This window comes from Rhinolophus sinicus, linkage group LG05, assembly GCF_036562045.2.
Source record: "Rhinolophus sinicus isolate RSC01 linkage group LG05, ASM3656204v1, whole genome shotgun sequence".
NCBI classification, from domain to species: Eukaryota; Metazoa; Chordata; class Mammalia; order Chiroptera; family Rhinolophidae; genus Rhinolophus; species Rhinolophus sinicus.
In genome coordinates this window covers 1181833-1204302 of record NC_133755.1, presented here as the reverse complement: position 1 = coordinate 1204302, position 22470 = coordinate 1181833, and the positions used below count along the sequence as shown (strand labels likewise).

At 53.6% G+C, this 22470-nt stretch overlaps 1 long non-coding RNA gene across 2 annotated transcripts in view; it reads left to right on the top strand.

The window, feature by feature from the left end:
* Nucleotides 1-22470, top strand: part of LOC141571491 (uncharacterized) — a 162706-nt gene that overhangs the window by 35559 nt on the left and 104677 nt on the right. For both annotated transcript variants that reach the window (XR_012496225.1, XR_012496224.1), the window contains exon 3: nucleotides 16417-16602. This is a non-coding gene — a long non-coding RNA (uncharacterized LOC141571491). The remainder of the gene's footprint in view (nucleotides 1-16416; nucleotides 16603-22470) is intronic.

Genomic DNA, 22470 nt, shown 5'->3' with positions numbered 1-22470 from the left:
TGAGAGCAGAGCCACAGGCCACATGTGAAGCCCTTCTGAGTGCAGGGCCCTGTGTGACCACCCAGGCCACGTGGCCGTGACGCTGGCCCTGGTGTCCAGCACTGGCCACAGCCGAGGTTCCGATTCCCATGAACTTGGACCACTGATGCTTTTATCATCAGGGTGAAGCCAAGGTTTTGACTGCTTGCTCCCTGCCTGTCGACATAATAAGGCTTCGGTTGGAAAGACTTTATGTTTTCAGTTTTGCTGCTCTCGGTCTTCTGTCCTTGTACACAGAGTCAAGGACAAGAACATAACCCCAGGGACGAGCCCACAGGACACAGCTTAGTAAGCACAGCGCGTGCCCCTGCTGGATGCTTGGCACAGGGAGAAGAAACAGGCTAACCTTGGCCATGGCCCACACCACCTGCTGTCTGAGTGCCTGCAGGTAACTCCCCGCTGTGCACAGCCTCAGCGGGCCCTGGAGAGGCAGCTGAAGGCTGACTCTATTTGGGTTACAGTGGGTCCCTGAAGGCACGTGTCTTCCTGACTAGGACAGGCTCCGTGGGCTCAGTGGCCTTCGGGTCTTCTGCTGGGCTGGGAGAGACCTGACAACCACTGCACTGAGCCTCAGCCAAGCTGCTGTCGGTGGGGAGAAGGGGTCCTTGGCAGGCAGGGGCCAGGCAGAGCTCACAGCTCAGTGGCCAGTCAATCTGATGGTCAGGCCTGGGGGAGATGCAGTCACAGCCTCTGCAGCCCAGAGCCTGAGACTATTCTCTTGTAAAAATAAAGTCAGCAGCCTGAAGGCGCTGTCTGCGGGGCGTGTGCACACGAGCACACGTAGTCTGGAGCGCTGGCTCTCCCACACTTGAATTTAAATGCACAGAATTACAGATGCCTGCGCAAAAGCCCCACGTTAAAGGGGCCCAGTTTGAAATGCTCTGGAGCTGGGGGTCCATGAGGCAAAATGAACACAGTCTGTGACTCTGCTTAGCACAAGCATGGACAGCCATAAGCATAGCCATGTTATCTGAAACCCCCACTTGCTATCGGGCTGAGGAAGCCTTATTCTAAAACGTGTGTTTTGTTCTCTTTAAAATGGTCGGAGGACCTTGCTTCCCAGAGCCCTGCTGCTTCCAGCTCAGAGCACGGAAGTCCGTTTCTCCCGTGAGGGAAGCAGACAGTTTCTCTGTTGCAGCCCTGATGCTCCAAGGTGGCCAGCAGCACAATCCCCCTTCCCAGGGCCCCACTGCACCATCAGGACAGAACACTGCCAGGAAACACAGTTGAGGGCTGCAGGTGGTCTTCTGTATGCTGGGAAGTGTAGTTCCAGGACCCTCTAGTGGGGAAATGGCCTTGGCGTAGTGCATGCTGGGAATTGTAGTCTTCAATGGGCACCATCTTTCAATGGACCCGAGTGGTATGGAGCTGGGAGAGATGCCTTTCCAGTCCTGCAGAGCTGCCAACACTGCTATTTGAGCTGAGGATTGCCATACCCTGCTCTCTAGCTGTAGATCTGGGGAGATGCTTTTATCATCAGGGTGAAGCCAAGGTTTATCCACATAACTGCACCAAGCCTGGACAGCTGGTGTCTCTGTGGGGAAGAATGAACCAAAAATAAGAAACAAATAGAAGGAAAATAAGAAGAATAGGAGAACCAGCACGGGGCCTGAGAAGGTGGTGCAGATCAAAGGGAGGCGTGTTCGACAGGCTGGAGATGGAGGGTCACCAGACCTCTGAGGATTGTTGACTTCTGAAGCTGAAATAGAGACGTTTAGAAAACTGCTATCATCCTCAATAATAAAACTTACCTGTGAGAAGCAGGAGCACGATTGCCTTCTGATGGTGTGAGTGGTAATAATACTCAGCACATATTGCGTGTTGACAGCAGGTAACTTCCCAAGTACTAGACACGCGTTAACTTATGTAATGCTCACGTGCCACCTGTGAAGCAGGCGCCATTATTTTCCCGGTGCAGATGACAAAACCAAAGAATGGAGAGGGGCAGTGCTTTTCTGCAACTTCATAGCTGGAGAGAAGCACGGATTTGAATCCAGGCCACTTCTTGGACCCAGGTGCTTAACTCGAGTCTACATGGATGAAGTCAGTAAACTAAGATGAGAACAGAGCTGCTCAGAGCAAGAAAAAGCTACAATGAGACAGAAACAGCAATAGCAGGGCTCAAATCTACATTGAAAGTGGTGAGGACAGTGATGAATAAAACAATTTCATAAGAAATTGAGGACAAATTCCTTTAAGTGGACTTGAGAAATCCTTCTGGAAAAGCCTTTCCTGAAAATGGAAGTTACCATCAGTTTCACAAGTCCAGTTAAGTATCATTAAAATATCTATTCGTATACTTGGAAATTTTCCTGGAGGGAAAATGTGCCAAAATATTAATCTCTCTTTTGTATGAAACCATGAATAATACAGAGGGTGCAAAAAATGTATACTCATTTTAAGAAAGGAAAACTGTATTAAAATTGTAATACTCAATATATACCAATAACAAAAGATGAATAGAAGTCAAGTGTATATATATTTTTTGGCACCCCTGTTATGTTGTTTACAACTCTGAATTGGTAGTATCTTATAAGGTGTATGTTTCTTTTCAAAATAAAGGAACATCTTTAAAAAGAGCCCTGGTTCATGGAAAGTGGGGGTAGAAGTGCCTGGTGTCAGCTTTCTGTCCTTCCCTCCGCCCTCCCCTGCGTCCACAGGGGCCAGGCCTCTTTTCTGGTGGTTGTAATTGTCACTTTGGTGAGTGTCCCTGTGGAGTTCCGATGTGGAGTCTGCCCTGATCCCCACTTGGCTTTTCATCTCAGATTCCATCAGATGCCTTTGGGTCACAGAAATGCCCCAGCCTGTGGAGCAGAGAAGAGGGTGGGGAGGTTGGGGGGGTGTCACTGAGGTGCAGACAAGTGCAATGGGGTCGCGGGAGGGAGAGTAGGATATGGTCAGAAGGCATTCCAGGAGGGGGCAGCTGGTGGGGTTAGCACTACTCTCAGATCTCAGAAGTAAACCAGGTTCTGTGAAGGAGGCAAAGGAAACACAGGTCTCTGTCTTCAAGGCATCCTAACAAGCAGAGCCCACAGGAGGACAGGACGAGAAGGCACAGCCAGAAGCAGAGGGGCTGCACAGGTGTGCACAGGCCTGTGGCTCCAGGTTGGGGGTGATAGTGGCAGGAGAACTGGGTTACTGGCTGACACCCCACCCCTCTTATCCAACAACACTCACCCTCCCCCAGCATGACGAGCCCACCAAATAGCCAGCATCCCAGGATGGCCTCCCTCATGCACTTCTGGGAGAAGTTCCAGCCAGTGGTCAACGGAATGTCACAGCTTCCTCCATGCCGTCACTGTCACTTGTTTACGTTGCCCACTCAGAAGTCATTCATTTTGGGTGACACGCCCATTCCTAGGTTTGAGACCCTTTTATTGATTGGTTCTCCATGTGGGACTGCCTCGTCCAGGAACATGAGCTGGCTTTGGGCTCAGACGGTTCTGTGAGGGGATGCCAGACCTGCCACATGCTCGCTAGGAAATCTCACATGAGCTGGCTGTCGCTAAGCCCTTGTTTATGTATGAGAGGAGTTAATATTTGTATCTGCCCTGGGATTACTGGGAGGTTTCTAACAATGCGTGCAAAGGGCCTGGGGAGCGTGTGACACATAGTAGGACCACAGCTGTGATGGTGAGGGTCCTGAGCTGGTGCACAGATCGTAGCAGAGCAGAACTGTCTCCTCCAGGAAATGCAGATGCTCGGGATCCATTTCCACAGAAAGAGTTTCTGGCCGCTTGTCAGGGTTGTTTTCCAGCTGTGCCACATATGCTTGTTGACAGCATTTTCCACTCGGGTCCTGCAGGAATGGCCGTGGTGTTCTTAGCATCGTCCTAAGGAGCACGTGTAGGGTCTCAGGCGCAGAGGTGGCTCCTGGACGCTTGCCTCAGAGGAGCAGTGAGAAATGAGGGAGCCCCTGAACGCAGAGCCCCCTAAGGTGCTGTGGGTGCTCTTGTGGCCTGTTGTTTTCTCCACGTGGAGGAGGCAGAGATGTTGTCTTTTCAGATCAGGGAGAGGACACAGTAGCTTCCAACCGTAAACGAGATGGATACCCCTAGGGCTGGCTTCTGCTCTAGAAGGACGGAGCGTGTGAGTGGAGAATTTTCTAGAGGGGGCTGTGGGTGTGCGGGCTGAGAGGAGCAAGTGGCAGGAGAGTGAGACTGGCCTCTTGGGGCCGGAGGCTGAGGACAGACAGGCAGAGGCGGAGCAGCGGGCTTAGGAGAAGGGCGGGGGAGTGGGAAGGATGCTCCTGGCGTGAGGAGAATGCGCCAGGAGAGAGGCCGGAGGTCAAGGTCGCATGGGTCTGGAGAGACTCACGCAAACCAGCCTCCTGCCTCGACCATCCCGGGAGGCCGTTCACTCCAGCCTCAGGAAGCACAGGGTGTGGTCCATGCCGACATGTTTCTGTCGGGGTTTTTCCTGTCGCTTTCCTGGCAGAGCTCCCTCTGGGTCTCCACGGAGGTCTCACCTCGTTTCCCCAGGGACCCCACTGGACCTGGACGCCTCCTCCTGCTCTGAGCCCCAGCCTCAGAGGGAAGCATCCGGCTTCAGTGTGCACCGCACTTTCGTAGATGCTGTGGTCATAAGTGGCTGTTAAAATGCCAGACCAGGATCTATACAGGAGCGAGGCCAAAAAGGCACCCAGTCCGACCGAAATGCAACTCGGCTCATTTAAAGGATGTCTGCTGCCCTATGTGCACCTGGCAGCTAACCTGTCGCAAACCCCTCAGGCACTGTCCCCAGGTAAAGTGCCAGCCTTGTGGTCGCCTCCCGCTGGAGACCTCTCACTGTCATCATTGTTGTCAGCAGTATTACTAGTATTTTACCCAAATCCTGTCCATCCTACTAGCTCAAGCTCCTCGCAAGCCTTCCCCCTCCTCTGAAAGCTGCATAATTGCTCACACAGCTCTTTTGTGGGGTAGCCCAGCTGCGATGGCAGGTGCACTTCCTGTATGAACCCCTGTTTCTTCTCTTGGTCACCCCTACCTGCAGCCAGCAGCTTTAGGGTTTTCCTCAGCAGAGGACGGGGCAGCCACGGGCCATCTGTGTGATCTGCAAGATAAAACCTGTTGGCCAACATGGTTCTGTAGCGTCTCATGGGTTATATAACTTTGTACCTTTATTTAGTTATTTTGTATATTGAGTTTTGCCATCAAACTAGACCAATAGCCTGAGGTGGGTTTGGAATTCTTCAAACTGTGCCTTGAGCGAGTTGAGCACCACGGCTAAAATCCCAGCACTCAGGATTCCTTATTGCAGTAGGGACCCCATCCCCTGGGAGGCTGCTGTTAAAGGCAGAGGCCCTTTGGAGGGACACCCCACTCATTCCTTACTAATTTGAGTGGCAACTTGGCTGGCAGCCTGGGAGTCAGAAAGGACCAACATGTTGGAACAGGGAGGGTTCGCGTTGCATGGTAGAGGACAAAGGACGGGAAGATAGGGTAGATACGAGCAATAGAGTTTCTACTACGTAAATGATGACTCGTCATCCACAATTTTCATTATTACTAATAAATAAATGCACACGATAAGCCTTACCATCCCCAACTTACTGATGAGGGAACAGGCTCAGGGGTTAAACAAATTGACTGTTGTCGCCCATCCACTTAAAGGCAGAGCTAGAGGCCATCTGGCTGAGGATGGAGAGGGGTGTCGGGAAAGGGCTCTGATGGGCCTGAGGCTGGGCGTCGCTGGAGCCACCTACAGCTCTGTCCTCAGGTCCTCAGAGGGTGCCCCGTTCTCCTGCTGGGTCCAGCTAGCGTGTGTGCTCCCTCACCTGCCTCGCCCTGCCGTCAGTGGGTCCAGAGGTCTGGGACTTCAGGAGACCTGCCCGGAGCTGTAGAGCTGCAGCTCCCAGCACGAAGGAGTCTCTCAGAAGTGAAGGCAGTGGCCGGCAAATAGAGGAGGTGAGCCCCGTGCCCAGCTAAGGGGTCTCCAGTCGGCTGGAGCACCACACGTAACAGCGCTCAGAGGGCCCAAACAATGCTCCTGGATGGCTGTTCTTGAGCAGCATTCCTGGATGGACGGACGCAATAACAGAATACCAGTACAGCATACATTTAATCTCACTGAAAATTCTCTTCTAAAATTTGATCAGATTGCTTTGATGTAAAAAGGAAGCAAAAGCTGTCTGATCCACTCTATACAATAAACCCTGCCTACGTGGCCGGCATTCAGACCAGGAGGTAAACACTCAGCCAGTCTGGGCTTCTGATTCGCCTTCAGTCACACGGCGTACAGGCCCCAGAGACAGAGGCTGTGGCTTGCCGACGATGCTTGTAAATGTAGGGGCATCACAGAGTGTGGGGTGCGACGCGCTGGGGCCGGTTGGTAGAAATAGTGTCGTATTTCTCAGGTATGTTTGCATCAGGGCACTTACCCCCATGCTCAGATTCCTGGATTCTAAAGCGGGGTCTCCTCATAGAGAAAACTTAGGGGACGTGATAAATACAAATGGAGATTAGCTGTCAATCAGACATTAAATGGATTTTTAAGAAGAATTTATCGACTTTAAAAGAGAGTGAAGATGATCCTCCTGCTAAATGACTTGAGTGTAATTGGCTGATGAGGGTGTAGAAAAACAGTAATAAAAGGAAAGTGCATTTAATTTTAGCTTGTCACTTCCAGCTTTATAAATTGGTTTACTTCAAATGAATACTCAGGGTTTTTGAAATTAAATTACCTTAGTTTTTCACTTACTCAATTTTTTTCTTTTCCGACCTGTTTCTGTGACCCTCAAATGTACCAGCCGTTGGGCAAATGCAGGAGACGAGTCTGCAGTGTCTGTGTGTGTGGTTTCCGGTCTGGTGACGTGGGCATTGGATTGAATGAAGTCGCATGGATTATTGTCACCTTGCAAACCTGGGAAAACGTTTGGCCCAGGGTGTGTCCTTTGCAGTAAGCCCTTGTGTGGGTAAACCAGGTGCCCTGTCTCCACCGGGACTTTTTAAACCACAATTCTAAGCTCCCCTCCCCTCTTGAGAAAACCTTAACAAGCCCCTCACCGTCACACAGAGTAATGAGCTGCCTTCAGTCAGCTGTGCCACCAAAAGCAAATGGCCCCACAGTGGTCTTGTTCCAGCAGGCCTGCCCAGCCGGTCTCCTGAGGGCCCTATGCAGGCTGGCACCTGGATCTGAAAATCTCAGTGCCCAGCACAAAGCAGGCTGGGAGGAGAGGAAAGGGGCCATCCAGGGAATGTGGGTCAGCCCAAGGCCGTGGTTCTCTAAGTTCCTCAGACCAGCAGCTGAGACACCTGGAAACTTGCTAAAATGCAGGCTCTTGGGCCCCGCCCCAGACGTGCTGATCAGACGTTGTGGGCAGGGTTGGGGCCCAGCCCTCTGCATGTCACTGAGCCCTCCAGGCAGTGGCCATGCTCGCGCAGAAGAGAGCCAAGGGGTCGGGTTTCTTGGGACTGACTCTCTGCTCTGTGCCCTGTGGACTGGGCGCGTTACCTGACTTCTGCAGTCTGAGGCTCTTCATGTGTGAGTGGACATAAGGAACCACCTTGGCAGGTCGCTGCTACATACGTGATATATTATGTTAACGCATGTCATGGGTGCCCGTGCTGGTGAGTGAAGTAGAGACTTACAGTGTCGTTGTCCCGTCCCCCTTGTCATGGAAGCCCCGCGCCATAGCTGGAAGATAGCTGACGTCTGACCCAAGGGGGGGCGACAGGGCCTGGCAGTGGACTTAACAAAGGAGATCCCTCCACAGGCTCCTGCCGTCAGGCGCTGCCTCTGACTCTGAGCTGGGGGAGGGGCCAGGTGAGCAAATGCGGAAGTGGTCGTGTGCATCCCGCCCGTGAGAGGCGGCTTCAAGGGGAGCTTGGATTGTGCCCCTGCAGTTGAGACAGGGCTCTCCTGGTGCCTGCCTCTGGCCTGGTGAACTCTGCAGCTGTGTGGGGATGGGCTTACTCATGCGGAGAGTTTATCACCATAAGAATTGAGTTTAGGGGGGTGGCCGGTTAGCTCAATTGTTAGAGGTGGTGCTGATAACACCAAGGTTGCCAGTTCGATCCCCTTTCCCCCCAGGGGCCACTGTGAGCTGTGCCCTCTTTGAAAAAAATAAAACCCAACAACAGCAACAAAGAACTGAGTTAGAATGTAGCTGGGGGCGAGAGAGAGCTGACATGGGGGTGTCAATGAATGTCTTCAGAAGGTCTGCCTGGAGGACAGAGGGACGCAGCCCATCACCAGCTTCCTAGGTCTCCACGGGGAGCCAGAAGCGTCTCCCAGGATAGAGACTCATCTCCCGGGCAGCAGGAGCAGCAGGACAGACGTCCCAGCAAAGGTGATTCCACAAACTGCTCAAAAGTGTTCCCTGGAGGAAGAATCCATTTCAAGCACCTGCCGGAGTCGGACGCCTGCTACGACAGTGCACGCACCATCACGATGGTTTCCTTCTTGCTCAGTCCGGCTTCTCCCTGCGCCAACTTCGCCGGGGTTGCCAGGCGGCTGGCACTGGGTGTGGGGGAGGGGGACGCACAGACAGAGGACTGGAGAAGCTGACGGGTCCCTGTACTCCAGGCCCAGCCGTGGGAGCAGCGAAGGGGTGTGGTGTTGAGGTGAACGTGCTCTCCACGTCCCCACTACTCAGTTTAGACTCTGCCATGACAGCGACCCTCTCTTGGTCTGTCACCTGAAAATGAGGACAGAGCCACGGGCCTCTAGTTTTCCTCTAGGAGAAAGGAGGGTTTTTCTCATCAGCCAACTCTCAAAGGGACACAGACAGGTCACGGAAGGAAGTCCAGTTACTTATGACATAAGTTATGCTTGTTCAGTACACACCGATGCACACACACACACACGCACACACATTCACACCACACACACACTTACACACACGCACACACTCACATTCACAGATACATGCACACACACACATTTACACACATGCACACACGACACTCATGCACACATACATACACTCATACAGACAAACACACTCACGCACACTCACACACTCACACACATGTCAAAAGTAGAGAAACGGGAGCCCTTTGCTTTTACTGGAAACATAAGGTGCGGCTGCGTTCTGCCGCCATGAGCAAGGCCTGCAGCTGCTTCCCCCAGTACAGACACACGTGTGACCCTCAGGGGGAGGTCCGCCTCATGCACCCTGAGGGGAAACACCTGGAAAGGGGCTGGAATTCAAACAGAAATCCGTGTCGTACAAGGTGCTAACCGTTAGATTGGATCCCCACAAACTCCCAGATAAACCGGAGGAGGTTTGAGCCACATGAGCAGATACGAGAGAGGATGGCAGCGTGGGAGGGACCTGAGCGTGGGGTGGGCACATGGCTTGCTGATCTGTGGCCCAGCTCACTGCAGGCTGTGGGTCTGCGGGGACTCCTGCTCCTGCCTGTGTGGCCCAGCCTGCCCCTCCCCTGCACCACGCGTGGCCTCCACTGTTCTCCAGGACTCCTGCCAAGCCCAGGACCAGGCTTCCTTCAGACTTTCTTTCTTTTGAATGACTTGCATCACATTGGAGCAGCTGCCCTGGCTGAGGCCAAGGTCACAGTGTGATGCCACGTGCAGGGAAGCTCATGAAGGGCTGCTGGTGGGGGGGGACAAAGGGGGGAAGGTGGAGGGAGGGAGGGAGAGACAGAGGGAGGTGTGGCAGGAAAGCAGCATCTCTGAGCCCATGACCTCCCTCCAAACCCCTAGAACTCTCTTATCACCCCCAGCGTCACCCATCTTTTGCACGTCCCCAACCCACACTGCCATCAGATCCCCTTTCCATGTCTGGCATTCCCATATGGCTTCATCCGTTACCCAAACCAACACCAAAGATCCAAGAACCCCTGGGAGACGGGAGGGGCCAGCACGCCCAGGGTTTGCTTTTCTTTCCAACATAACTTCTTTCAACAAACCTCTCATTGGAACCTGCAGTTTCCAACGTTGTGCTGCGTCTTCCTTATTTCTCTGTAATCCCTGTGGTCGTCCTGTGTCGGCTGCCACTACCCCATTATGCAGATGGTCAACTGGGGCTGAAGCCGCACGCTGGAGCATGTGTGTAGCCGGGATGCACAGCAGGTGTGCTGTGTCAAAGGCTCTGTCCACAGCTCACTGCCCAGGGTGGGACATCACGTCTGAGCACACAGGACAGCGGGAGGCGCTGAAGGGGACAAGCGTGGACGGACCCCAGAGCTCAGAGGAAGGTGGGGTCGCTGCGGGTGGTGTGGTGGGAGATCCAGGACGGCTGTCTGTAAGAGGGCCACTGAGTGTCGCTTTGAAGGAGCTGGAGGACTGGGGGACAGAACGGCCCTGGGGACCGAGGGGAGGTGGGAGCAAGGAGGTGCCCGAGACAGCACAGGAGGTAAGATGGCGCTGTCAGTGTCTGAAGTGTTCTCTTTCTTTCGGTAAATGTGCGGCGAGCTTCTGGGGGTTCACAGTCCCTCTCAGTCTACGGAAGTAGGAGACTGTAAGGCTTCATGTGCAGCACGTGTGGCTCTTCACTTTTTCCTGTGTTTTCACTGCGTTTTGGAGGGAAATTGGGCAAGGCCCCGTCAAGGGTTGTTAGCCAGACACAGTTTTTAAATGCAGTCTTGACATTCTGTGCATGTGATGGAATCAAAGGGACTTTGAGAAACGGTTGGGTTAATCCTTGCTGTTTGGAACTGAGCTTCTGTTTTACAAATATGTGGGACTGAGCATAAGTGATGGATGGAAACAATAGGGCAGCGGTTGATTCTCTGCTGATCCACAGCCAAGGAGGCTATAAAAATGGTAATGTCTGTATTCATAATTAGCACGCTGCCATAAATCATCTCAGAGCTGAATTATTAAAGCAATGGAATGCACACGTCTCTATTAGGGATAGAAATCTATTTGTGTAAGAGTTAGGAAGTCCACATGAAGCCTGCTGAGGCCCACTTACCTTGGCCCATTCCCATTCCCACAGAAAGAGGAAACACTAAGGAAACACACTTTACCACCACGGATGGACCTTGGGGACTGTGCACGTGCCAGAGACGCACAGGGGTGTCGGGACCAGAGCCACGGACACAGAACAGGACCGAAAGCTGGAGTGTGACTCTGGGACCAGACCAGCAGGGAAACCTGCTGCCTACACTGTATCCACAAAATTACAACACGAATTCCGGTCCCCTTGCAGGAATCACTCACCTCTTGGCCAGGGCCCCCTTCAGGGTCCCGGGACTGCTGGTGTGCGGGGAACTTGTTTTCAGCCCCTCCTGGCATGAGGTCACATCCAGTCACAGCCTCGTCCTGATGGAGGTCTTGACTGTCGAGGAGGATGAGCCCTCCCGGGACCCTGCTGGCTGGTGCGCTGGCAGGCCTCACCTGTGGGGAGCTGGGGTACGGTCGTCTCCAGAAGGGGCAGCCATGGAGCCCAGAGCCCCCAGTCCTTAAAGGACAATACAGGGGTCTCTGTGGCTCAAGAGCCTCTCCCTGACCTGGGCCCAGTAGGTGGGGCCACGACCTGCTGGGGGGTGTGGCCAAGAGTGCTCCTGTCTGAACCGGTAGTGATGGCGGACCCCAAGGCGGACCCCAAGGCGATCCTGGGCCCTTTGGTACAAAATTGCTTCTGGTGCCTTTGAAAATCAAATCCCTGGCACACAGATGGTGTCCAGACAACAACGCCTCCTCCACGGACTGACGTTTTTAAATGAAGAAATACGGGATATAAAGTGCATTGTTGACCCTACGCTGGCATTACCTGTGACAGGTGCTGTCCTGGTCATCACCTGAGCTCGCCCTCGAACAGCTGACGCTCAGCGGCCTGTTGCTCCATTTCACATGGTTGGGAGGTGAGCGGTCAGCGGTCAGGGTGTGACTTCAGGTCATATGAAGCTGGAGGTTGCTTTCTTATGTGAGTGTATTCACACATGCGTGCACACGTGTGCACACACATGACATTGAACATTGTGCAGGTGTTTTCTTCGCACCAGCGGCTGTGCTGCTCTGCCTCAGCTGTGCTCTCTTGTCGCCACAGGCTCCCCTCAGCCGCTGTCTGTCATCCATGATCCCAAGATCAAGCAGGGATCTCCTGAGCGGCTTTGAGCTGAAAGGAAAGGTCGAGCTGAGAGTCTGCATTTCACATTTCTCTTCTCGCCTTCTGGAAAGACATCACATCAAGTCAGGTTGTTAGGATTCTAGCAGCCAGGAAGAAGCAAGGGCGCCTGTCCCCGAGATGAGGTCAGCCAGTCCTGGAAGACAGGTCACTGGAGACGCTGAGTGTGCAGGGCGCATGGCCACGCTCTGTGCGTGTGTTGTCACTAGTTCTCCAAGCACGTCAGAACCCTGTTTCCACTGAAGGAGCCCAGAGCCGAGAGCTGCGTGTGAAAAGTGTGAAGGGCCATGGCACTAAAGGTTGTGTTTTAGCTATTTAAGCGTCGCCGAGCGCGTGACGGGCTTAGCTCAGCAGACCACCAGATATTTAAAGGAAGGCTATGCGAAGCTCAGCATCAGTGGCCAGGACTGCGAAACATTAGGAGATGCAAAGAGGAAAGAGTGCAGCGTGCGTCGGCTCACTCACGCACCGCGTGCTGGTGTCCACACACAGGGCCAAACAGAAGATGAGGACACACTTAAGAGGCTAAGTCCACAGCTTTGCTATGCGGTGCTTCTGGCAGCTTCACTGCCTGAGGGTCCGGGAGAGGGGAGGCGGGGAGGGCAGGCAGGGGGGAGTATACTCTCTCATCGATAAATGCCTGACCGGAAGTCCCAGGGCAAGTTCTCCGCCTCCTCCTCCTGCAGGAGACACCTCCCTCTTCTGAGTGTCCATTTTCACCCTGAAACTAGATCCCTGCCTGTGAGAACACATTTCCAGACCGTGAGGTCTGAGAGTGGCAGATTGCTTATGAGTAAATGTCTACATGGTGGTAGCAAGGTAAACGTTGATTGTGGTTATTAATCTGTGGTTATTAAAAAACTGCAACTGATACCTTAAACCAAAATGAGGAAACTGGATCACACCCTCATTATGCACAGCTAACCCTGGGCAGAAACTAATCGCAGGAAGCCCTGCTGGCTGCCAGTGCGTTGTCGGACGCCAAGGAGGAATGCGGTCACTCCCATGTATAGTTAGTCATAGCCACACATGTGAATGCAGGAGTGCACGTATGTACATGCATGTGTGTAGACAGTAATCCCAAAGGTCGACTGACCACCTGATGGCAAGTCCAATGCACCTGATTTTATCCAGATGAAACTCGTGTAAAGTATAAAGACACCAGGTAACAAAGAGGACCCCTCTGCAGATGGCTGATGGCACAGCTGACGCACAGCCTGGGAGTGCCTGCCACCTGCCACCTGCCACCTGCCACCTGCCTGAGGTCATGGCACGCCCACCAAGCGCCAGCTTCCGAGCTTTAGCCCTGCTCGGCCTTCTCACGCATCTATTGCTTGCTGTCCCGTGTGGGGCTTTCTGAGCACGCCTCTTCTAGTGGACGCTAGTGAGTGTTTGGACAACGTCCCACTCAGCGGACTCGATCCCCTCCACCCGCTGACTCAGCAGTTAAGACGATGCGTTCCCTTGGTGCCGTCTGAGTCGTGCTTGTGCCTTTAAGTAGCACCGCACGTGGCAGGCGGTGGTGTTTGCTGAGTGACTTTTGTTGTATCCCCACGCTCTGCCCTCGTCCTCCGTGGAAAGTCCGTTCTATTCAAAGGCATCCTCCTGTGTCACCAGGAGGGGGACAAGGTCCACCAGAGTGAGAGCTGGAGGAGGGTCACAGGTCAGCTGCAGAGTCCTCCCTGTAGGCAGGATGCGATATGGGCGCCCTGAGCTCAGCGTGGCTGAGACCACACAGTGTCTGCCTCCTCCAGGAAGCCCTCGCCTTGTCCCTTCCACCGTAGTCAGCTGTCCTCAGTGAGGCGGCCCCATGTGGAGACTCCAAATGATGGCAGCTTTCTCCCTTGCACAGCTTGCGGCCATGGCTTTGGGACATTCCACCGCGGCTGGTGACCCGAGCTGCCATTTCATCATCTGAACCAATCTCTTCGTCTGCCTGGGGGCTTCCCATACCTGATGTTTCTTCAAACTTTGGCAACTCCTCTTTCCTCTTTCTTCCTTCCCTCTTCCTAGCAAAATGATTGTAGGTGTAAAGGATTCCAAAACATGCACCAGGGAATTGAAATGAAGGCAAAATGCTCGTAGTTGGATCAAACTGAATAGTCCAGGCTAAATGGCAAAGGTCCCGTTCGTGCAAACAGGAAACCAGTTCAGCTTTGGTCGCACAGCTTCAGCAAGAAGAGCATCAGCTTTGGACGTGAGGCCAGTCGGTCTTAGCCTTCTCCCTCCTTCCTGGTCTCCCTCTGAGAACTGGCGCCTCTGCCTGTGGAGACGTCACAGAGGATATGGCACAGGGCTCGTGTTCAAAGCAGAAATCCTGGCCTGAGTGTCGTCTGTGCCTCACTGTGTTTTAGGGAGCAGGACTGCTTGTGTGGCAGTGAACGTGGGTTTTCCCGGGGAGGGCGTGGGCACAGGAGGCCAGTGTGCCTGACTCAGCAGTCCCCATTCGTTCTGTCCTCGGGGGCTGGCGGGAGCTTTGAAGAAGCCGGGGCCCAGCCCAGCCCATTGCAGGCGCGTGGCAGTGTGGGCGAGTCGTCAGCTTCGCGTGGAGCTCCCAGGTGCATGCACAGAGCAGCGGGGCTGGGGACCAGAGGGCCACCGTGCTCGGAGCACAGTGGGGGTATATGCACAAGCCATGTCGAATGTCCCCGCTCACTCTGGGCACAGCTGGACCCTCCCAGCTGCAAGTGTTCTACTGCTGCTTGCTCCCCTCTCACTTTTGCACTCTTTACTCGTTTAGGTTGATAATGGACTTTGAAAGGTAAAAGATGCCCCAAGTATCTTCTTACAATAACATCAAATATTCCAATTACTTTAGTGTTTCATACATATTTTTAATAGTAAAATGCAATTTTAATCAACTGCCCTAGATATTTACGCTTTCAGTGGTTCTCAAATAAGCAAGTGAGATATTTTCAAGTTTTGAAAGAATGAGCGGGGTGGGACTGGCTCAGACACTCAGAGCTGGCTTAGGACAGTGTCGCCGATGGGGGGCTCCCCTGGCGTGGCTCCAGGCTGCCGTGCAGCGTGGCCCGTCCACACAACAGCTGATGCTTATTTGTCACAAATAACGAGTTTAGGACTCTGTGTGGCAGTGACCTCCCCAAATATCCGTTTACTGGATGGAGTATTTCTTCAGTAGGGTCCGTGTCCCATTCATGTTTGCATTTCTGTGCTGTGAGTGGGGCTCTGCAGGGAACAGACGCTCGTGGGTTTCGGGAAAGGCTGAAGGGCAGGAGCATCAGGAGGAAGCACGGCTCCCTAAGCTCCTGTGAGAAGCCGCCACTGCGTCCCCGTCCATCCCGCCCGAGGGAGCAGCCTCGAAGCAGCGCTTCCTTCTCTTGGCCCCTGTGTGTGTCTGTCGGCGTTTTCTGGCCGGTTGGTTCATTCCACACACATTACGGTGCACTTTGTCACACGCGCGTGCACTGTGTGTTTGCTGACAGTCCACTCTGTGTCTGGTCCATTTCCCCGTGCGTGCACAGTCACACCGACAGTCCCAGGGCACACCAGCCCTGTCACACACAGCAGTGCCCATGCGCACAGGCTGAGGTTGCAAAGGGGCAGAGGAAGGGCACCGGGCTCAGCAGTCCTTGGAGAAGAGTCTGGAAAGGTCCATAGGGGCCACAAGGCAGACGGAGACAGTGTGGAGGCCTGCGAGTCAGCGGGCGGGGCTGTGGGACTCCCCGTGCTGTGCAAGGGACCTGGCTCTTTCAGCTGAGGACAACGTGATGTCCTTAAAGCGTTTTCATCAGAGTGCTGATCAAATAAGAATATATAAAAACGTTTTCCTTGGAATAATGTCAGGGTCGCACGGGAGATGTCAGATCTCCTCTGACAGATCCCTCTGGGGACTCCTGGCCGGCTCCCACCCTGAGGACATCTCACAAGCCCGGAAAATGACATTGGTCCAGTGCTCGGACCTGCAGACTGCTCAGACTTCAGCACCTTCTTTGCACACTTGTCATGTTGCTCTGGCATCTTATCACACACGTGCGTCCGGGTGGCAGTCGCACGGACGGCCCTCAGCCTCACTACTTGTGCCCCCGACAACCACAGACCACTTTCCATTGCTTTGTCACTTTGACAACATTAGATGAGTCGAACCAGACAGTATGTGACCCTGTGAGATTGGCATTCACCAGCCAAATGCCCTCCGGCCCCACCCAAGGTGACCTGGCGTCAAGTCCATCCCTTCGCTCAGGAGCAGCCTCCAGTGCATGAGTGTCCATTCACCTGTTGGGGGACAGTTGTTTCTCTCCCCAGGTTTCGGCGATTATAACCACGGCTACGGAAACGCTCCTTCCCGATCGCTGTGTTAACGGCCGCTTTTCTTTCTCTAGGTGGTGAGCTCAGGAGGAGCCTTCTGGATCACATGGCGGGTGTGTGTTTAGCGTCACAAGAAACCGCCCGCTGTCTCCTGTGGCTGCGCCATCTGCGTTCCCGCAGCGGTGCAGGAGGAGTGGCCTCCCAGCATCCACGCCAGCGCTTGTCCTTACCCGGAGCTGTCACTGTCGCCGTTCTGACAGGTACGTGGAGATTCTCATCATGTTTTCATTGGCGCTGACCTAGTAGCTGGGATGTCGACCGTCTTTTCCTGTGGCTTCTCTTTGGAGAAGTGTCTGTTCAAGTCTTTTGCCCATTGCGTTGTTCACCTTCTGATGTGTCTCATTGGTTGTTTCTTTCTGCTCAGTTTTGGGAATTCTCTGAATTCTTCATCTAGTCTGAATACAAGTCGTTTGTTGGATTTGTGAATAGCAAATATTTTCTTCAAGTGCATAGCTTGTCTTATTCTGTGCTGAGCAGAGTCTTTTGCAGAGAAAATGTTCTTAATTTTCATTTGAAAGTTTAATCTAGTTTTTCTCCTGTGGCTCATGCTCTGGGTGTCGTGTTCAGGAACTCACCTTTGGTCACAAGAATTTTCCCTTGTGTTTTCTTCTGAAAGTTTCATAGTTTCATGTTTAAATCTATGGCACATTTTCAGTTATATTTTTGTGTCAAGGGTGTACATATTTTAGTTTCAGAAAGATCCTTCTGGCTTTCAGGATGGGTCAGAAGGGGCTGAGCATGAAGGCTGAGGGACCGGTGGTACAAGTGACAGAGTCGGGGCTGTGGTGGCCAGAGAGGGACATGACGTGACACAGGACGCCCAGCAGCAGGCTGACCCAGATCAGAATGGCATGTGTGTGCATGCATATGTATGTGTGCACACACGTATACATACACGTATGCATATGTGTACCTGAGCACCCGTGTGCACATATGTACGTGTGTGTGTTTTGTTCACATTTCTATAATGTGGAGAAACCCCACAACTTCTGAGGTTTTCTTAGAGCTGTAAAGGGAAATGTTTTAGTGTTTGGAACATTGAATTTGAAATACAAATTTATTTTTAAAAACAAGAGATTAACATGTGTACATGTACATACTGCAGTTTAGGGGCTGGCGGTTTAAAATATGGTTATTTCCTAATTGTTAAGACAAGTTATCCATCAGGATACTCCACGAGAGGGACAGCTGAGTGTGCCTGGCCTCGACTGGTCCACGTTGGAGGTGACGCTGATCGCACACACTGGTGTCTCTGGCTTCCTGCTTGGGCATTAAAAAAAAAAAAAATGGTGCCTTTGGATCTGAGAAATTAGGCTTTGAATCCTGTGGGCGAGAAGAACATGAATGGCTTTCTCATGATCTCAGTGAGATGGTGCAGAACCACCATGGCCGGCATGTTCCAGGGAGGAGGAAATTACAGCTCTGGCGGCAAAAGCAAAGGTTCCACTGCCTGGAACGTGCACGTTTGGATGGTGATTGCTGGCCGCACGACGGCCGTGTGCTGCGTCACGTGGACCCCTGCTGTGCGGCCTTCCTGCAAACACTGATACTTCAGCCTCCGCAACGCGTGGGGTGCAGTGCGCGAGATGAGCATTTCAACACCCGTATGGACGGCGACTTCTGTGACAACCGTGCCTGTCTGGCTGCGGCAGCGCAGGGCTTCAAAATATCATTTGTTCACTTTTCCTGCTTCCACTAGTGTTAATGACGTTTGTGACTCTTGGCTGGCCATGCTTCAAGCCCGTTTTCTGGATCTGGCCAGCCCAGCACGTGTGTATATTTCCGTCACTGTTCTGTCTTTTCTAGCTATGGGAAAAGGCAAAACAGGCTGTGAGCAAGCAGGTCACCGCGGGCTCTGGATTGTCCCTTGTGTCCCCAGCCCCTTTCTTTCCGGTACACCTTAAAATAAAGACAGGTGGTTCTAATCCTCATCACTTTTGTCTTTTTCTTGGTAGTGGCTTGCAATACTACAGGCACCATTCCTGGGTGTCTTGGGACGTTTCCGTTAATTTGTCAGCTGTTTTATTTCGCTTCGGTTGGGAGCTGATCTGTATACAATTGTTAGATATAACTATTTACATTAACATGGGATTAATGAATAGCAAAAAAGTGAGGCGGGTGTGTGGGGGGGTGAGGGGGGAAGAGCACAGCCCGCAGCGCACAGGGAGGACTCGCCCGGGACGCCGAGTGTCACCGCATCACGGCACCGCCCCTCCTCCCTGCAAACCTCCTGGGGCTGCTGTGAAGATGCCCACACCCCGGGCTCAGGCTGCATTTACTCGGGTTTGGAGCCTGACATCGAGGTGTCCCAGGGCCGTGCTCCCTCTGAAGGTTTCAACAGAGGACGCACCTTGCCTCTCCAGCTGCTGGCGGACCCTGGCCGTCCCTGCCTGCCGTGATCTGTGGCCCCGTCATTCCGTCCCCTGCCTCTGTCATCACATGATGTCTCCGTGTCTCCACACAGCATTCTTTTCTGTGTGTGTGTCTGTCCAGATTTCCCTCATCTTATAAAGACACATTGGAATAGAGCCTACCCACATCCAGTGTGACGTCAGCTTAACTTGGGACATCTACAGAGACCCTGCTTCCAAACACGGTCACACCCACAGGTACCAGGCTTAGGACTTGACATATTCTTTTGTGGGACACAATTCAACCCACGACACCTCAATTATGTCAAGATAGCAATCGCTGAGGAGTGTGGCTGTTTCCGTCTCCATAAGATCACACAGGAGACTGGCGTTAACTTCTGTTCACTGAGCTCCCATCCAGTGTCGCCACGTGGGCCTGTGGCAGGACGAGGGACGCCGCCGTGGAGCGTGCCACCCGTGCGGGATCAGTGGCCGCTCCCAGACCTTGCCTGGCAGAAGGGGACACAGGCATTTGGCCGCCTCCTCTGCTGGCTTCACCACCTCCCATTCAGGTGGACCCAGGCTCCCGGGGTGACCGCTGCATGCACAAGGCTGGGCCCAGTCAGTGGAGACTCCCCATGGGGACGCCGCCTCTTCCGCGGGGCCCTCACAGCAGCAGCAGCCGTCAGTGACACTTAGCAGGCACTTCCTAGAGGCCGGTACAGTCCTGAACCACTAACGTGTACTCACACACTTCAACCTGGAGAGGGGTTGTTGTCACACCCCTGCGTGGACGGCCGTGTGGGGCGTGTGGGGACGACCCCCAAGGCGGCAGAGGCAGGCTACTAGTAAGCGCGGAACTCCCGAGTCTGGCCCCATCCCCACTGTCACCCCAATCCACGTCTGAACTCACTTGCTTTGTAGCTTAATGTCCTCGACAGCACGTGCAGCAGTCTGGCCACGTCCAGGCCCTCACGTGTCTGCCTGTGTCCTTGGCGCCTGTCCCTTTCCTGGTTGCCGGGGGAGCCTCAGGGCCCCTGGCGTCTCGCGGAGGTAGCTGAACAGCCCCGTGAAATCTTCCTCATAGACTTTTTTTCCCTGGGAGGCAAGGTGTTGAGTTGCCTTGGAGACACAGAAATATCTCTTCTGACAAGAGGTGTTACTGTCTTTTGTCTTCAGACTCCAAGAAGCAGAAATTTGCACGCATCTGTGACCCAAAGACAACCATTAACTGGATGGTACATGGGTCCCGTCCAGCGTGTGAACAGTGTTTGTCTACCAGCTGGGGTCCCAGGCATCACAGGAGGCCCGACAAACGAGGAGTGAGGGCAGGGCCTGCCCGGGCCCTGTGTCCCTGTTAGCTTACAGCTGGGCCCTCGCGAACTCCAGGCTCCAAGGCTGTTCACATCCAGAAGGTACCGAGGCCAGCGGACAAAGGACAGAGGTCACAACAGACTCCTGACCACAGCCTGAAGCTGCCCGGGTGGGACAGGAGGCCCCACTGGACACAGTGTTTTGGAGTCGTGACCCCTGCAGAGGGGGGACCCTCTGGGGTTGGGTCCTCATTGGAGGTGCTGCCCATCTTTCCCAGGGACTCCCTAGATCCTCCAGAGTTCTGGAAAGTTCTCAGTGAGTGGTGGTGTGGTGACTCCACTGTCATCTTGTTCTGTGGGGACCACACTCTGCCCTTTGGGACAGAGACGCTCTCAGGGCGAGGCTGGATGGATTCCTGCTCTTCCCCGTGGGGCCAGGTGATGCAGAGGGCGCTGGTGATGGACGTGTGGGGTCGGCCTTCAGGGAGCTTGCTTCGGGCATGTGTGCAGCACCTTAGCTCAGGACGAGCAGCCTAGAGGGCAAAGGTCCCCACAAGCCTTCAGTGGACTGGGCTGGCCCCTCCCCCTTAGTAGCTGTGCCCCTGAAATCCATGGGACTGGGGGTATGGGAGCCCCCCTCTGGGTAAGCATGTTGTGCTGGGAGAATTCCGTGAATTTTCAGTCTGGGAAAGAGCAAAGTCAGGGGGATAAAAAAAACTGACATTGAAATTTGGCCACCAAGTCAAAAAAGTGTGGTGTCCTGCTAATCAAAGGGCCACAGTGATCAGTGAAGACAGCTATTCAACTTTCAGTGACAAGCTGAGTTGCAAGCAGGTGCCCTGGAATTTGTGTTTTAGAAAAAAGGGTCCAGCCCCATCTGTGGCCCAGAGAGTGAGGGTCCAGGGGAGGGGCCACCTGGGCTGTGTGGACAGGGAGGAGGTGGTCCCTCTGGTCTGTGTGGTCTGGGAGCCTGGGGAGGGAGGTTCCTGGGGAAGGGGCATGGCCTGCAGTGTGATGGAAGTGGGATCGCACAGGGTTACGGGCAATATGTGCACCTGGCTGGAGCTGGGGCTTCCCAGGTACTCTGGGGCCTCACAGGGTGATTTGAGAGGTGAGAACCCTGGCTGGTGTCCAGGTAAACAGGGAATGGAGGGGCAGGAACCTGCACAGAGGGATCTGCAGTTGTCCTGGATGGAAGGATGGTGTATGGATGGATGGATGGATGGATGGATGGTGGATGGATGGTGAATGGATGGATGGATGGATGGATGATGGATGGGTGGAAAGATGGTGGATGATGGACAGCTAGACTGATGGATATATCTGATGCTCTGGTCTTTCATGTCATGTAAAGCATTCTTCAAAGCAGAGGAAGTTGGTTGCTTCCCTGTATCAATTTCCCACTTCTTCTTTAGTAAAAAGAACCTCAACATTTCAGCTGACACATTGTCCGTCAGCTAAAAGACCCCCTTCCTTAACACCTGTGTATCGCAGCGGCTGCGTCCAGTGGACCATGTCTGGCTGATGCAGGCAGCAGAGCTGTGTCTGGGGCATGGGAGTGCTCACAAAGAGAAGGACCAGCCTTTTCCTCCTCCCTCCTCCTTCCTGCCCGCTAGAATGTGAGTGGAATGGGTGGAGGTGGATTGCTGGCTGCCATCTGGGACCTGAAGCATGAGCCATGGCAGACCAGTGTGGCACGAGGGCTGTGTCCCTACTCCTGGGGACCTTGTCTCGGGAGAAAAACTTGTGCTTTGTGTCATCACGAGAATGGTGACTTTTATGTCAAACACAATTGAAGTCGTCACCACATCCCCCGAATGACAGTTGGAATGAAGGATGGTGTCTCAGATGAGTGACTCATAGGGATGCCATCTCTGGACCCTGAATTATGAGCTCTGTAGACCCTAGAAGTGGAGAGAACTCAGAGGTCACCTAATTCTACTCCTGCTCAAAGCAAACCTTGCAGACACACAGGAGAGGTGATGACGGGGGAGGGTTTGCAAGGATTGCTAATTGTTCTCAGCTGTCGGCCTCCTTCCCCTTCTGTTTGGAGTTGACGCCTGTTAAGTGACCTGAAGTCTGCGCTGTTTTCTGGCATTTCTTCCAGCCTCTCCCTGGGCTCAGCCTCGGTCATTGCCTCCCTTATCCCCACCCCGTATCTGAAGCTCTGCCATTTTCCCCGTGGTGGCATCAGCCTGCCCTCCAACCCCGCATGGCCTTGAAAATGTGCGCCTTCCTACCCACAGCCGCCTGGATGTACGTTACATGTCAGCACGACACTCTCCTGGACAGGAGCTTGAAATCTCTGTGGCTGAATCAGTTGTGTAAACACTGGGCACAGATGCAGGGTGTCTGCACGAGGCACGTCCTCCAGGCACACACCCACTCATGACATGACAGTGGC